Genomic DNA, 15,751 nt, shown 5'->3' with positions numbered 1-15,751 from the left:
CGCTCCAGTGTCCATTATACAGTATATTTCTTATATCTTACTTGAATCTTACTTGAAACTAGTGAGTGGCTTATATGATGTTCTGCATATGTTCTATTTCATGTTTCATGCTCTGTCATTAGGATTTTACTTTCTTTTGATAGGAATGGAAGGAGAAAATTGTTGACTGATGTAGCTATTTTATTTGCATAGTAAATAGTACGCAAAGAAAGAGTCAAGGTTCATCTGCTGCCTTCTGCAACAGGAAGTCCATTTATTTGTTTATTTAATCAATTGACCTTAGTTGGCAGGACTTACATACGCACATATGCACATACACATACACAAAGACAGATACAGTTGTGATAGGAATCCCAAATGGCATATAAAACAGGTTGCCATTTGCATTATCATTTTTAATCTTTCTTTGCACAATCAAGAAGAGTAATCTGGGAGCATAAATGCACAATTCAAGGAGAAATACAAAATGCAAATCTTGCACACTTGGAAACCCATGTAAAACAAACAATTGGTTTTACTGCACTGAGTAAGGCAATAAAAAGGTCAATGACTACAAAACGAGAAGTAGATGAGTACATATTGCTACACCCTTTTAAGCACTGACTTCCAATAATGAAGTTTGGTAAACAAGGCTGAAATACACTGCCTACTGGCAGAATATTAAGTAGGTTACTCTAAACACTGCCAGATTGGGTGACTAAATAGTCTGTGAAGGGAAAGTTTAAGAAATACTTTTTTTCTTTTTTTCTCATTTAGGTAACATTTATTTTACTTCAAATTACCTGCTCTTCCTTAACAAAACTTCTAGCAACTGTAGAAGTCAAAAAAAGTCAAAAGGAAATAATGATGAGGCCTCATAGATTCTTGATTATCCTTTTTTTTCAAGTTCCTGTTTACTTTCACACAAAGGACTCTGAAAATGCTTAATTGCAGACCATATCTGCATTACAGCTTTGTAGTTGACACTGCTTTTAATTAAGCAACAAGAAAATATCTGATCTAAACTTTCAGTCCTAAAGTAAAGCTTATTTATTTAGGAAGATTTTTGTGCTATTTGTTTAACTAACCATCTATTTTTTGCCTCCAGTAAATATGGAAATATTTATTAAAAGTGAAATAAGAAAGTCTCATTTAGTAGTAAAGTCTATAGGAATCTTAAGTGCTAAAAATCCCAAAGATAAATGTTTATTTTTTTTTTCAAATTTATTTATTTATTTTTACCAGCCAAGTGTCTTTTGTGTCTCTAATTTGTATCTCTATAGTATGTGCTTTATGAGGTTTCTGTTTGCGTAGAGGTTTGATGTTTCATTCTGTACAGCATGTGCATGGTAATTTTGTATATTTTCTTTTTCTTAGAGCCAGCAGTGTTGGAAACCAGATCTAAGGTAATGAGACAGAGAAGGAATACTTTGGCACAAGTGCCAGTCTCATCTGTTTTTTGAAAATGCATTGCTGATGTACTTCTCCCACCTGCAACAGAAAGCACCTTTTACTTTCTTAGCTTGGTCTCAGTCTGCAGTTTGACATATGTACTTTCCTTACCTTATCAGCTCCTTCTTTGATTCTGTCATTACCATGTAATTTATTCAGACATTAAAGAAGAAGAAGAAGAAGAAGAAGAAGAAGAAGAAGAAGAAGAAGAAGAAGAAGAAGAAGAAGAAGAACAAGAACAAGAAGAAGAACAAGAACAAGAACAAGAACAAGAACAAGAACAAGAACAAGAACAAGAACAAGAACAAGAACAAGAACAAGAACAAGAACAAGAACAAGAACAAGAACAAGAAGAAAGGTTTTGTGTGAGACTATGACAAAGATTATCTACATTCAATCAATTAACTCTCTTAATGAGAATAACTCCTAGGTTTAATCAGAAGTCAACTGGAAAGAAAATCTACTAGTTGGCAGTTTGGATCAGCTCAAAAAACTGCTGCATTGTTAAGTCTGGTGTTTGCTGTTGGAATGTCAGGTAAAATACACAATGTAACAAGAAATACAGACTTCTCTTGCCCCCATGAAAATCTTTGAATTCTGCCTTCAGACAGTTTTTCACAATTATTGCATTTTCTTTAACAAATATCCTTGATCTTCATATGAGAAAATTATGCCATTCAGAGGAATTTCTTCAAAAGCTGTCACATCTTGGGAAGGTGTTTCACGTTTTTTTTTTCTGTTTCATTCTTGTCTCTTTTATTTTCTCACTTCTTCCCCCTTTGTCATTGCTTCATTGTTGCTCACAACTGGCTTCCTATCAAAGATGAAAGATGAGAGACATTTCAAGGTTTTCCTTCCATCCCTGGAACTGCATAAAGAAAACTTAAGGTCTGTTTTATAACTAGGTATTTCAGAAAAAAAATAAAATAAAAATAATAATTAAAAAAATCATTTCCACACTGTATATCTGGAAAATAGGGCAATGCTTTGTAAATTAGACCTATGGTCTAATCATAAAATATGATTATGAATATGAATCATAAAATAAATTGAGCTGGAAGGGACTTGCAAGGATCATTGAATCCAAGTCCTGACTCCACACAGGACTACCCTAAAGTCAAACTATATGTCTGAGAGCATTGTTCAAATGCTTCTTGAACATCAGCTTGCCGTCGTGATCACTTCCCTGGGGAGACTGTTACAGAGCCTCAACAACCTCTCAGGGAAGAATCACAGAATCACAGAATCACAGAATTTCTAGGTTGGAAGAGACCTCAAGATCATCGAGTCCAACCTCTGACCTAACGCTAACAGTCCCCACTAAACCATATCCCTAAGCTCTACATCTAAACGTCTTCTAAAGACTTCCAGGGATGGTGACTCCACCACCTCCCTGGGCAGCCTGTTCCAGTGTCTATCTTTTCTTAATATCCAACCTGAATCTCCATTTCATGCCATTCTCTCACATCCTGTCACTGCTGACCAGAGAGAAGAAATCAACATCACCGCCTCCACTGTCATGAGGAATTCTCTCACATTCCTGAGGAAGCTGAGGCCTGCCCTGAGGTCACCCCTCAGTCTCCTCTTCCCTAGGCTAAACAAACAAAATGACTTCAGCCACTGCTCACACATCTTCTCCTCTAGGCACTTCATCTTTGTAGAGCACCTTTGGACACTCTCTAATAACTTGATGTCTTTTTTAAATTGTGGCACCCAAAACTGCATACACCAGTCAAGGTGAGGTTGCACCAGTGCAGAGCAGAGTGAGACAGTCACTTTCCTCGACTGACCAGTCAGAAATGTTGTGCCTGATGCACCCCAGGATGTGGCTGGCCCTCATGGTTAACAGTGGGCACATTGTTAACTTATATTTAGTTTGCTGTCAATGAGAACACCCAGATCTCTTTCTTGTATAGGTGTTCTACAGCCTCTTACCCTGCAGTCTGTAGGTACACTCAGGGTTGCCCCATCCAAGGTGCAGAATCCAGCGCTTGTTCTTGTTAAATGGTTATTTAACAATGCTCTTGTTAAATGCCCAGCCCTCTAATTTATCAAGATCTCTCCACAAGCCCTCTCCAACCTCAAGAGAATCAACATCTCCTCGCAATTTAGTGTCATCTACAAACTTACTTAGTATACCTTCAAGTCCTGCATCCAAGTAATTTATTAAAACATTAAAGAGAACTAGTCCTAAAATGGAGCTCTGGGGAACCCTAACAATGACTGACCAGTAGCTTGATGTGACCCCATTTACTATAGCCCTTTGAGCCAGATCTGCCAGACAATTGTTCACAAATTGCATTATGTTTTTGTCTATCTGTATGCTAGACATTTTGTACAGAAAGATACTATGAGAGACAGTATTGAAAGTTTTGCTGAAATGCAAAAAGATTACATCAACTGGCTGTGAATATACTGTGTAATGTGTCTGGAAAGCTTCATATTAACAGGTACATTGTACGAAAGCTAGAATTCTCTCCCATTTCTGCTGAGGGTGGATAAATTAGAGTATTATTGAGTTCCAAGCTAAGCTGAAAGCTACATTAATATTCACATTTATCTGGCTTATTGACTTTATTCCTAAATATTTAATGAATAACAAGGATAAACATATGAGATCAAAATACCTGACTTCTTATCTCTTCAAATTCATTAGCCTCAAGTTTTTGTTATTCTCTGTTTTTTGTGTGGTATGACTTCTTCTTGCAGAGATGACTGTCCATGAATTGCAATGCTTATTGGTACATGCTGTCTATGCCCATAGGTTAGATACAACATTAGTACACTGTGACATGTTTAATAACCTGTTTCCACCAAAACAGCAAGGTATGTCCTCCTTCCTTTCCTGCTTTTGGTCTTTACTATCCAATAGGACTGGATCCAAAAGGACCTGGTCAAGGTAGGTTAATGGGCAGAAGCCAATGGGATGAGGTTCAACATGGCTAAGAGCCTCATCGTGCACTTAGGCCACAAAAACCCCATGCAATGCTACAGGCTTGGGGGAGAGTAGCTGGAAAGCTTTGGAGAGGAAAAGGATCTAAGGGTGTTGGTTAACACTTGCTTGAACATGAGGTGGCAGTGTGCTCAGGTGGCCAAGAAGGCCAATTGCATCCTAGCTTATATCAGGGCTAGTGTAGCCAGTAGGACCTGGGAGGTGATCAGACCTGTATAGGACCTGTATTCTGCTCTGGTGAGGCTGAGAAGGGTCTGGAACAGAAGTCCTGTGAGAGCAGCTAAGGGAGCTGGGATTGTTTAATCTGAAGAAGAGGAGGCTCAGGGAACCTTACCGTTCTCTACAACTACCTGAAAGGAAGTGGTGGGGAGCTGGAGGTAAGCCCCTTCTTGCAGATAACTAGTGATAGAAGTAGAGGGAGTGGCCTCATGTTGTGCCAGGGGAGGTTCAGGTTGGAAATTAGGAAACATTTCTTCTCAGAAAGAGTAGTAAGGCATTGGAACAGGTTGTCCAGGGAAGTGGTGGAGTGACCGTCCCTGAGGAAAGGTTGGATGTGATGCTTAGGGACATGGTTTAGTGGGTGACGTTGGTGGTAGGGGGATGGTTGGACCAGATAATCTTGGAGCTCTTTTCCAACTTTAATGTTGCTATGATTCTATGATTAGTTAGTAACACATGTGTTTGAAGATTCATTGTGTTTATCCTTATGTGGTTTTGGAGTATCTTACATTGAGTATCTCCTGCATGTGTTCTATGCAGACAGATTGAAGTCTGCCAAGGGCAGAGCTAAGCATAGTGTGAGAAGTTAACATAACTCATCAGGAAAAAACAATAACAAAACAAAACAAAAAAAAAAAAACCTTCACATTGGTTTAAACGCTTTTGGATCATTAATTTCCTGGAATGTTCTTTAATGGCTGTTGTGTACAAGGTAAAATACCGTTCTTTAGAAAAACGTCATCCTACTAAAGAGAGTTACTCTCTAACCTCTGCAAGCACTGTTTTTGTGTACTGGTAAACTAATTACTCTTCACAAGCCCCCAGGCTTCTTACAGGAAGCAATGTCCTATGATTCTCTTTGTTTTAAAGCACCTACTATTTTATAAACAGGGAGATTTTTCTTGTTTGGACTATATGTTATCTCAACTCCAATTTGGATATAGTTTTGAAATTACTTACACAGCATCTGTAACACAGTGACATTTACTACAATCTGAATACTTATCAAGAAAAAACAGCAAAAGGAAAATAATTTTCTGAAATTTCCTTTTGCTTTTCAACATTGCAATGTCATTTATTCCAAAATACACATCTAGGATGCAATCTAACATGGTCATTAAACCAAATAGATTCTGATGTACAACAGATTATAATGAAACTGTATAATGCCCAATTAACACTTTCTGCTTCTGTAAGATTCGACTTTAGTCAACCACACTTAAGCTACTGTAAGAACACAACAACCAAGAGAGAATTATTTTCTTTGCTGACAAACAAACAAAAACACTAAAGCAAAACTTGGCTATCAGTTTCACTTTGGTGAATTTATATTACTGCCTTAGATTAAATTATTACTTTTAATATAAATCCCCTCCAAACATGTTCAGTACCTAGTTTTTGTTAACTGATCACCAGTACTTATGTAATTAAAAATTGGTTATTTTTTTGGCCTCCTCCCTTTCAGTAAGGGCTTCCTGCTCACAGATAATATGTTTGATTGCTTTATTCTCCTACTAGTTCTCTTGGACACTTACTTATTTGACCTCAGCGATGTTTGCTGGCATTCTTGACATCATTAGCTGCTGGCTAAAATAAACAAACAAACAAAAAAAAAACAGCAACAACAACAACAACAACAAAAAGTAGCTTCTCATCAATGTTACATCAATATTAAAACAAACAAAGAAACAAAATATAAAAACACTTCTCTGCTCCTGTATTTGATAATATGGTAATTGTTTTAAATACATTCAATGGAGTATTAATTTAATAATAATACCCAAGCATTTAGTAAGTTTCACAAGTGGGAATGGTGTGAAGGCCACTTAAATTAGGATTTATTTACTTCTTTTATAGAGAAACTAAGGAAAACTTCAGAAACCTACTTCAAATAAAGACTTAATTGAACTTTCCAGATCTATTCTTTTGTAGAACAAGTTGTTTAACTTACATTACCCACTGGGATATCTTTTACATGTAATTTGATTGTTAGTCCTAATTGCCCAAACCACTGCCATGAGGCTAAAATAAATAGGAGAGGAAAAAAGGACATATTTTGGGGTGGGGTATAGAATTAAATAAAATAATAATAATAAAAAAGAAATAGGTTAAATTAAAAATTAAACCATTAATAAGTATCTTTAAAGAGAGAAACTGGAAAATGTTTTTACACCCTGAGTCATGTCCAAAGAACTATGAATTCAAGCAAATAAAGGTAATTCCAGATGACTGATCACCTTCCAAGGAACTGATTTCAGCTCTAATTGTGCATTATCAGTGGTCCAATGAAATAAACTAACATTTCCTATTGTATATGAAATCTATCATGTTTCTAATCAGTCACCAGTTCCGCAGCAGTAGAATTTCTCTGGTTACCTCCAATTACAATAACATTGGTGTAGATAGTGTATGGCTCTTTACAAACTTTAAAATTAAGTGATATTTTTAAAAGTGAGCTTTGTATAAACATAGCAGAATGAGTACTACTGTAAAAAAGTAACTTCTGTGCCAAATTGATTATATATTTGACAACATATAGAAATTCTTCCAGATTTTTCTTTTTCACATGTATTACTGGATATTGTCAGTGCAGATCACATACAATATTTCTTTAAGCTCCTGAGAAAGAATGTTAACTTTTCTAATAAGCACCATTGAGAGGTCACTGGGAACAAATGGAATTGCTCATATAATTTATTTACTCTGTGTGTTTTCTATTCAAAATTATAATTAATTTCCTGTAGTTATTAACACATAGTTACGCAAAATTATTCCAGTCTGTTGTTGATGTTGTAATTTGCTACCATAAAACCTGGCACTACCAGTGTCTTTCTTTAAAAATAATCTTTCCTACATTTTGAGTAAGAGATAAGCCAAATGTAAGAGTAGAGGAATATGATCAAAGTATTCACCTTTAAAAAATAAAATGAAAAGACTCATGCAGCACTTTCAGAACTTTAACAAATAGCCTGACATAGAAAACAACCATAGAAACCTGAAGAGTCTCTGTAGAAAGTTCAGAGCCTGCTGGGTGGATAGGTATCCAGTGCTCCAAGAAAACCATGAAGCCCTTTACCCTTTTCAAGCTAAATATTTTATTTATTTATTTACTGGGGGAGTGGAGAAGATAGGTTGGATGTCCAGTAGAAGATATTTCTTTATTCCAGTCTATGAAAATTCAGTGGCTAAAGACAAGTCCATGCATCATCATTTGCATCTTACATCAGTCTGACAAAACCTAAATCACCTTAAGTTGCTCTTAAATCTTTTCAAAAAAGAAACAGAGGCACAGGCCCAAGGAAGATTCTACTCCCAAAGGACTCTGCCTAGGAGCTGAATTTTTTGTTCTGTCACAGTTCATATCTCTCGTTAGAATCTGTATGCAATAGGCATGCTTGAAAGCCAAGACACAAGACTATAAGTTAGTCATTTTTTTTAAGAAATTATTTATTTTTAATTGGGGGGGTGGGGTGGGGTGCTCTGTGTCTTTTGTTTTGATTGATTGATTGCTTGTTTCTTGTTTGCTTGTTTAATTTGGTCTATAAGTATAACATCTGATTATCTGAAACTAAATTCGCCATCTTTTTTGTGATTTACTGAAAAATCACTCTGGGATCAATCTATATATAAGAACATCCTTTAATATGAAATAAAGAATATGAGGAAACTTTAAAGAAGCAATGGAAAGTAGAAAACCAGATCACCTTGGGACAAACATTGCTCACAGTGAATAGAGGTACAGACACTTTGCTCATTATTTCAATGTAATTCACATTCAGTTTATTGCCCATTTTTCTTAAAACCACCAAGAATTGAAAATCTCTGGCAACAGAATGGAAAATTTGCACTAACCTCAGAGACCAAATTCTGTGACTCTGAGGAAGATGAAGAAATTCAAATAGTTCTGATTTTCATCCCTTATGGAGCTATATGCATACAAGTAGATCTGGATATCTGTCTTTGGTTCTTACTGCTCAGCATACTTTAAGGCAAAGATAGGAAATTAAGACATTTTCCAAGTAGACCATGATCCTCTTTACTTCTGTTACTTCTTTATATCCAACATTCTATAGTTAAACTTGTATTGAAATTTACTTTTTTTGATGCCCATTAACTCTTCAGCTGCTAGAATAATAATAAAAAATAGGCACCTGCTTCCTAAAGTAGCTTTCTGGAATTTAGAAAAGTTTGGGTTTTGACTTGTATGTATGAAAGCATAAACTCATGTAATTGCTACAAGGGCAAGATGATTTCAGTATCTTGCTACTAAAAAAGTAGGTTAATTAAAATACACTCATTTATGTCTGCATTTCCTTTGTTTCATTCACTGAAAGCTAACCCAACAGCTAAAGCATCCAGCAGATTGCAAAAATGTCTGCAGGTCATAAACCTAATTGTATTTTGGTAAAATTCAACATAAGGCTCTTATTTCTTGAGGCATAAAGCAACTTCGCGCAAATGAAAAGTGCACAATAAAAATCCCTTAGTTATTTCACAGCTTCATATTCCACAACTGCATTTATTTTTAACTTTGGATTTACTTTCACAGAGGACAAAATCAGTGTTTGAGAAATACATGGGTCTGTGTTTTTGCTTCTACTCTTTCTACTTTCCCATATTTAATTTCTCCTACACATTTAATAAAACTGGAGAAGAAACAGACTGAGTATTGAGAGACAGGCTGGCCTTTACCAATGAAGAATTGAGCTGACACATAACAAATGCAAGCTAGATCTATTACAGAAAAAAAAAAAAAAAAAAAATCTGTATAGTATTGGACAAACTTCTAGTTTTTTTGTGTGTGGTTTTTTTTTTTTTTTTTTTTTGCTTTTTTCTATACATATATATTGAAAAATAGAAGATATTTTCTTCCTTATTTTCATTTTCTGCTCTAATTTCATGAAATTAGAATATCTTGGAAACAGTACTAGGTAGAACCAAATTGTAGTTTATGCTTTGAATTTTGCAAAATGCATATTTCTAAACTACATAAGTATTTCAGTGAGGTTACAGAAAAGTGCATGAATTGAGTGAGACACAAGAACTCATGCTACTCTGAGTAGCATGGTTATGTTTTACTATTTAAATTATAAAAGAGCTGTTAATATGATGAAAATGAAAGCCAGATCTATGACAAACAATGGAAAGGGAGGGATGGACCCTCTAACTTCATAAGGAAATACAAGAAGTTGTTGTTGTTATGCTACCCCACCATTGTTGTAGCTATTTATTCTATTTAGACACTTAACAAACTTTGTTTTTTGTCTGTTTTGATATCAGAAATTTTCAATAAATGGCATCCCACCTGGTACAACAAAAATGAGTGATTACCCCATACAACATAATGTGTTACCAAGATACAGTGGTCAAGGGTTTTAGAAATCAGGTGATCAGGGTTTTAGAAATGAAGTCTCAGAAACAAACATAAGCAGAAATAACATTTTGCTGGAGACTTGTAATCTCTTTTTGTTTTATTTATTCATGATTACTATTTCAGGTAGTGATTTTTACAAGTCTACAAAGAGAAAGAAAAACGTCTTGATTCTCCTGTAGACAATCACTCTTTCAGAATAAGATCAGTCTGATTTGCCATGGCAAATCTTAATGTAATGTATTTCTGCTTGTTTTTCAGACTAAAATGTTTGATATGAGACTCTGGGAAAATGTTGAGACCTTCACACGTTTTGGGAAACTACAGTCCAGCCAGTCTCAACTCTGTCTCTGGAAAGGCATTAGAACATCTTGTTCTGGAAGCCATCTCCAAGCAATTGGAAGAGAAGGTTATGAGGAGTAGTCAGCGTGAATTCACTAAGGGGATATCATGCTCAACCAACCTTGTTGCCTTCTACGATGGCATCACCAGCGGGGCAGATGAAGGGAGAGCAGTGGATGTCATCTGCCGTGATTTTAGCAAGGCTTTAGATACTGTCTTCCACGACATCCTGCTAGGAAAGCTGAGAAAGTGTGGGATAGATGAGTGGACAGTAAAGTGGGTTGAGAACTGGTTGACTGCTCGAGCTCAGAGAGTGGTGATCAGTGGTGCAGAGTTCAGCTGGAGACCTGTGACTAGCGGTGTTCCCCAGGGGTCGGTGTTGGGCCTGGTCTTGTTCAACATCTTCATTGATGACTCTGATGAGTGCCCACCCTCAACAAGTATGCCAATGATACAAAGCTGGGAGGAATGGCCGACATGCCAGAAGACTGTGCTGCCATTCAAAGAGACCTGGACAGGCTGGAGAGACAGGCAGGAAGAAACTAGATGAGGTTTAGCAAAAGCAAGTGTAGAGTCTTGCACCTGGGAAGGAACAACTGCAAGTATCAGTACAGGCTGGGGGATGACCTGCTGGAGAGGAGCTCTGCGGAGAAGGACCTGAGGATCCTGGTGGACAACAGGTTGGCCATGAGCCAGCAGTGTGCCCTGGTGGCCAAGAGGGCCAATGGGATTCTGGCATGCATAAAAAGGAGCGTGGCCAGCAGATCAAGGGAGGTGATCCTCCCCCTCTCCTCTGCCCTGGTCAGGCCTCACCTAGAGTACTGTGTCCAGTTCTGGGCTCCACTGTACAAAAAAGACAGGGATCTCTTGGAAAGAGTCCAGCAGAGGGCCACAAAGATGATACAGGGCCTGGAGCTTCTTCCTTATGAGGAAAGGCTGAGAGACCTGGGTCTGTTCAGCCTTGAGAGAAGAAGAATGGAAGGGGATCTTATCAATGTTTACAAATGCTATAAGTGTGGGAAACAAAGGGATATGGCCAACCTCTTTCTCTTTTCAATGGTCTGTGAGGACAGGACAAGGGGGAATGGCCATAAAATGGAGCACAGGAAGTTCTGCACCAGCATGCAATAGAACTTCTTCACAGTAAGGGTGACAGAGCACTGGAACAGGCTGCCCAGGGAGGCTGTGGAGTCTCCTTCTCTGGAGATATTCAAGACCCATTTGGACAACTACCTGTGCAACCTGCCCTGAGGAACCTGCTTTGGCAGGGGAGGTTACACCCAATATCTCTGGAGGTCCCTTCCAACCCCTACAGTTCTGTGATATTTAATTTGGGACACCAACTGATAATTTTCTTAAACCTTCTTTTATTTTCAGTATAGTGGTAAGGAATTTTATTATTATTATTTTCTCTGTATGACTTGAGAAAGAATGTGGAAGATATCTAAAATATATATTTGGAGGACTTGACCATGCAAAAGGATAAATTGGAAAAATTTTAGGGAATAATATTATTATAAAAATAATATATAAGTATAAAAGTGTTGAATTGAGGAAGCTGAAGAAAATATTTATTTACATTACTAAATATTTCTCTTTTAGAATTCATAATGTATCTTGTGCCACTGTTTCCCCACATAGCTTGAATGTTTCCTCTGTCCCCTCAAAAGCATGGAAGTTGATCAAGTTTCTTGGAGCTGTAGCAAATATCACAGAATTTGGATATTAAAGTATATTCCTTAACTTCACTTGAAAAACAAATAGTCTTTTAGGGACAGTATCGGGAAACATGGGTAAACTGAAAAAAAACAAGTGTCAGCCTGAATATGGCTGGGGAACTGAGAAAAAAAAAAAAAAAGATGGTACTGGTGGGAGAAATCTGGCTGAGAGGATACAAATTATAGAAGCCTAAAAAAAAAAAAAAAAAAGAAAAAAAAAAGAAAAAAAGTCCAGTGTGTGACAGAGGTCTCATTCAGGTGTCTGTTGTCTGTCCCATATAACTTTTGTGAGACGTTTTCTACAATACAGTTATTTACTAGCAGACGATGTATGTGCAGGGCTGTTGTAGATGTGGGATGCTGGCCTATGTATTATAGATCCATATACACATGCTTGAGAGCTGGAAGCTTTTCAGTCTACCTTTACATCTATCTTCTGCATGACAACAAAATCCTGCTTTAGGAGCCACCAGGGAATAATTACATTGGTTAGTATCATGTGTGTTTTGACGTGCTTTCTTTCTTGGGAATGGAGCCATAGGAGGCCATGTATTTCTGACACATACAGGGAGCCTCTCTTTGCAGAAACAGACATGGGTAATTTCCAGGGCTGGTATTTGTACCAAGACTTCAAAAGCAACAATGACCAGTGAGACTATAATCTTCCTAGATGGACTATGCTGATCAAAGTTATGCTTTGAAGTGTAGTGTAAAAGGACTGATTTTATCAAACCTTAGAATGATCATTAACAACAAACTGGCTTCTCTTTGTCTTCAGAAATTAATGTGGGCTTCCTATAATATAACTTCCACAAAACCTCAGAGTTTATACGTGTGAATGTGTACAGATCCTGTAGGTGCACAAGGACAAAGTGAATGTCATCCATGTGACCATCAGAAAGTTAGAGAATGACAACAGAAGACCTGAACTTAGCAGCTAGTAGCCCACACATGGCTGACATAATTTTTTCTTGCATCCAGATCTCATCAGATACTCCTTTGATCCAACACACCCTTAAAGAAACTGTCAAAAGCATGTATTTCGCATAAATTTTTTAAGGTCTTCAAAGTCCCAGTTTCTGGAGGCTCCATAGCTAGTCTTAGGCCTCACACTCAGTCTCATGAAGGGCACGATAAGCACATGTTAGGTGTGAAAGCAATGTTTATTGGATACCTTACACATAACATATTTCTAAAAGGCCTTGGAATTTCCATGAGCATCTCCAAATAAGGACAAAGAACATGAATCTTGCATGTTCCTCATTATTTTTTACTTCAGAACAGCACTTTGTCTCAATATATCAATTATTTTGTTAAAATCAAAATTAGAGGTCAAAATTATCTTAAGGAAACTGTTATCCTGTTATTCCTGGGAGTCACTGAAACACATCTGGGGGACAATGTAGTCAGTGGTCCCAGACAACATGGGTTCATGAGAGGTAGGTCCTGTTTAACAAAATTGATTTCCTCTTATGATAAGATCACCCATCTAGTCAACCAAGGAAGACCAGCTGATGTAATCTTTTTGGATTTCAGTAAAGCTTTTGACACAGTTTCACATAGGATCCTACTGGACAAAATGTCCAGCATACAGCTAGATAAAAACATCATATGATGGGTGAGCAATTGGCTAGCAGGTAGGGCTCAAAGGGTTGTGATAAATGGGGCCACATCAGGCTGGTGGCCAGTCAACAGCAGGGTCCCCATTTTAGGGCCAGTTCTTTTCAATGTTTATATAAATGATTTGGATGTAGGACTTGAAGATGTTTTGAGTAAACTTGCTGATGATACTAAACTGGGAGGAGTTGTTGACTCCACTGAGGGTGGAAAGGCCTTGCAGAGAGATCTGGACAGATCGGAGAGCTAGGCGATCACCAACTGTACGAAGTTTAACAAAAGCAAGTGCTGGGTCCTGCACCTGGGATGGGGCAATCCTGGCTATATGTACAGACTGAGCAACGAGACACTGGAGAGCAGTCCCACAGAGAAGGATCTGGGGGTTTTGGTTGATAGCAAGCTGAGTATGAGCCAGCAGTGTACCCTGGCAGCCAGTGCTCTTAGTCATATGGTCTGAACTTTTAGGTAAACCTGTGTGTTGCCAGGAGTTGGTCAATGGTCCTTGTGGTTCCCTTCCAGCTCAGGATGTTCTGTGATTCTTTGATTCTATCCAAGAAAAAGGTGCCAGTGTAATGAGAATGTACAATTTCAATTATAATAAGTTGTGTTCAATTATTTATTTTATATAATATATATATATATTAACAGCAGTCAGTGCTGAGATTATGATTTTTTTTTTTCATTTGTTGAAAAATAAAGAATCACAGATTCATAGAATATCCCAAATTGGAAGGGACCCTTAAGGATCATCAAGTCCAACTCCTGGTGCCACACAGGTCTACCCAAAATTTTAGACCATGTGACTAAGTGCACAGTCCAAACACTTCTTAAACTCCAACAGGCTTGGTGCAGTGACTGTGTCCCTGGGGAGCCTGTTCCAGTGTGTGACCATCCTTTCAGTGAAGAACCTCTTCCTGATGTCCAGTCTAAACCTCCCCTGCCTTGACTTGACATCATTCCCGTTAGTCCTATCACTGGTGATTAAGGAGAATAAGTCCGCGCCTGCCTCTCCACTTCCCCTCACAAGGAAGTTGCAGACTGCAATGAGGTCTCCCCTCAGCCTCCTCTTCTCCAGGCTGATCAGGCCAAATGGCCTCAGCCACTCCTCATACATCTTCCTCTCTAGGCCCTTCACCATCTTCATCGCCCTCCTCTGGACACTCTCCTACAGTTTAATGTCCTTTTTATACTGTGGTGCCCAGAACTGCACACCAGAAGCAGTGGCCTGCACATTGAGACCTCTGTTCAGATGAACAGGCTCATCTGACATGAATATATGTCTTTCATGGATCCAGTTATTTCCTTTTTTTTTTTTTTTTTTCCCCAACTGTTGTTATTTAATGATTTTCTCATCAAATTTTGTTTATTTGACTTGCTCAGATTTTCAAATACACGTATGCTGAAGGAATACAGAGAGAGGAATAGAAACTAGTAGCAGAGACTGCAGAACAGGCAGATCAGATAACATACCTTCAGGAAAAAAAAAAAAAAAAAAAAAAAAAAAGCATGACATCTGTGAATAAATCACCTAATGTGACAAAAGAGAACAGGGGAAAATTGGTTTTGCAAAACCAATTTTGAAAAATCCTTTTGTGTTTCTTTTTTAGGCCAGATGAACTCTCCTGGCAATTTATTTAGGAAGTCAGGCTTTATTTGTTCACACTGTTTTTTTTCTTCAAGACCAGCTGAAGAGTGTTAGGGTAAAAAGACAAGTCAGGAAGCAGATAAAAACAGAGAGATACATATATTGACTTGAGAAACTGCACTGTATGGAAGAATTATGTTAACTTCTGAGCTTGAAATATTTTTTTGTTGTTATATTGTTTGTTTGGTTGTTTTTTTTTGTCCTGGTTTCAGTTAGAACAGAATTAATTTTCTTCCTAGTAGCTGGTGGAATGCTGTGTTTTGGCTTAAGATGAGAAGAGTGCTGATAACACCCCGATGCTTTAATTGTTGCAGAGCAGTGCTTATACTAAGCCAAGGACATCTCAGCCTTTTGCTCTGTCCTGCCAACGGGCAGGCTGGGGGTGCAGTAAAAGCTGGGAGGGGACAGACCCAGGACAGGTGACCCAAACTAGCCAAAGGGGTATTCCATACCAT

The 15,751-nt window shown here is 37.7% G+C and overlaps 1 long non-coding RNA gene across 1 annotated transcript in view; it reads right to left on the bottom strand.

The window, feature by feature from the left end:
- Positions 1-252: 252 nt before the first annotated feature.
- LOC140001459 (uncharacterized) overlaps positions 253-15,751 on the bottom strand; it is a 64,233-nt gene continuing 48,734 nt past the window's right edge. The window contains exon 3 of the long non-coding RNA XR_011806691.1: positions 253-2,245. This is a non-coding gene — a long non-coding RNA (uncharacterized lncRNA). The remainder of the gene's footprint in view (positions 2,246-15,751) is intronic.

The sequence above is a fragment of the Anas platyrhynchos genome, chromosome 1 (assembly GCF_047663525.1).
Source record: "Anas platyrhynchos isolate ZD024472 breed Pekin duck chromosome 1, IASCAAS_PekinDuck_T2T, whole genome shotgun sequence".
Classification (NCBI taxonomy): Eukaryota; Metazoa; Chordata; class Aves; order Anseriformes; family Anatidae; genus Anas; species Anas platyrhynchos.
Note: the sequence above shows the minus strand (reverse complement) of the source record. Positions and strands in the feature narration are given on the sequence as shown.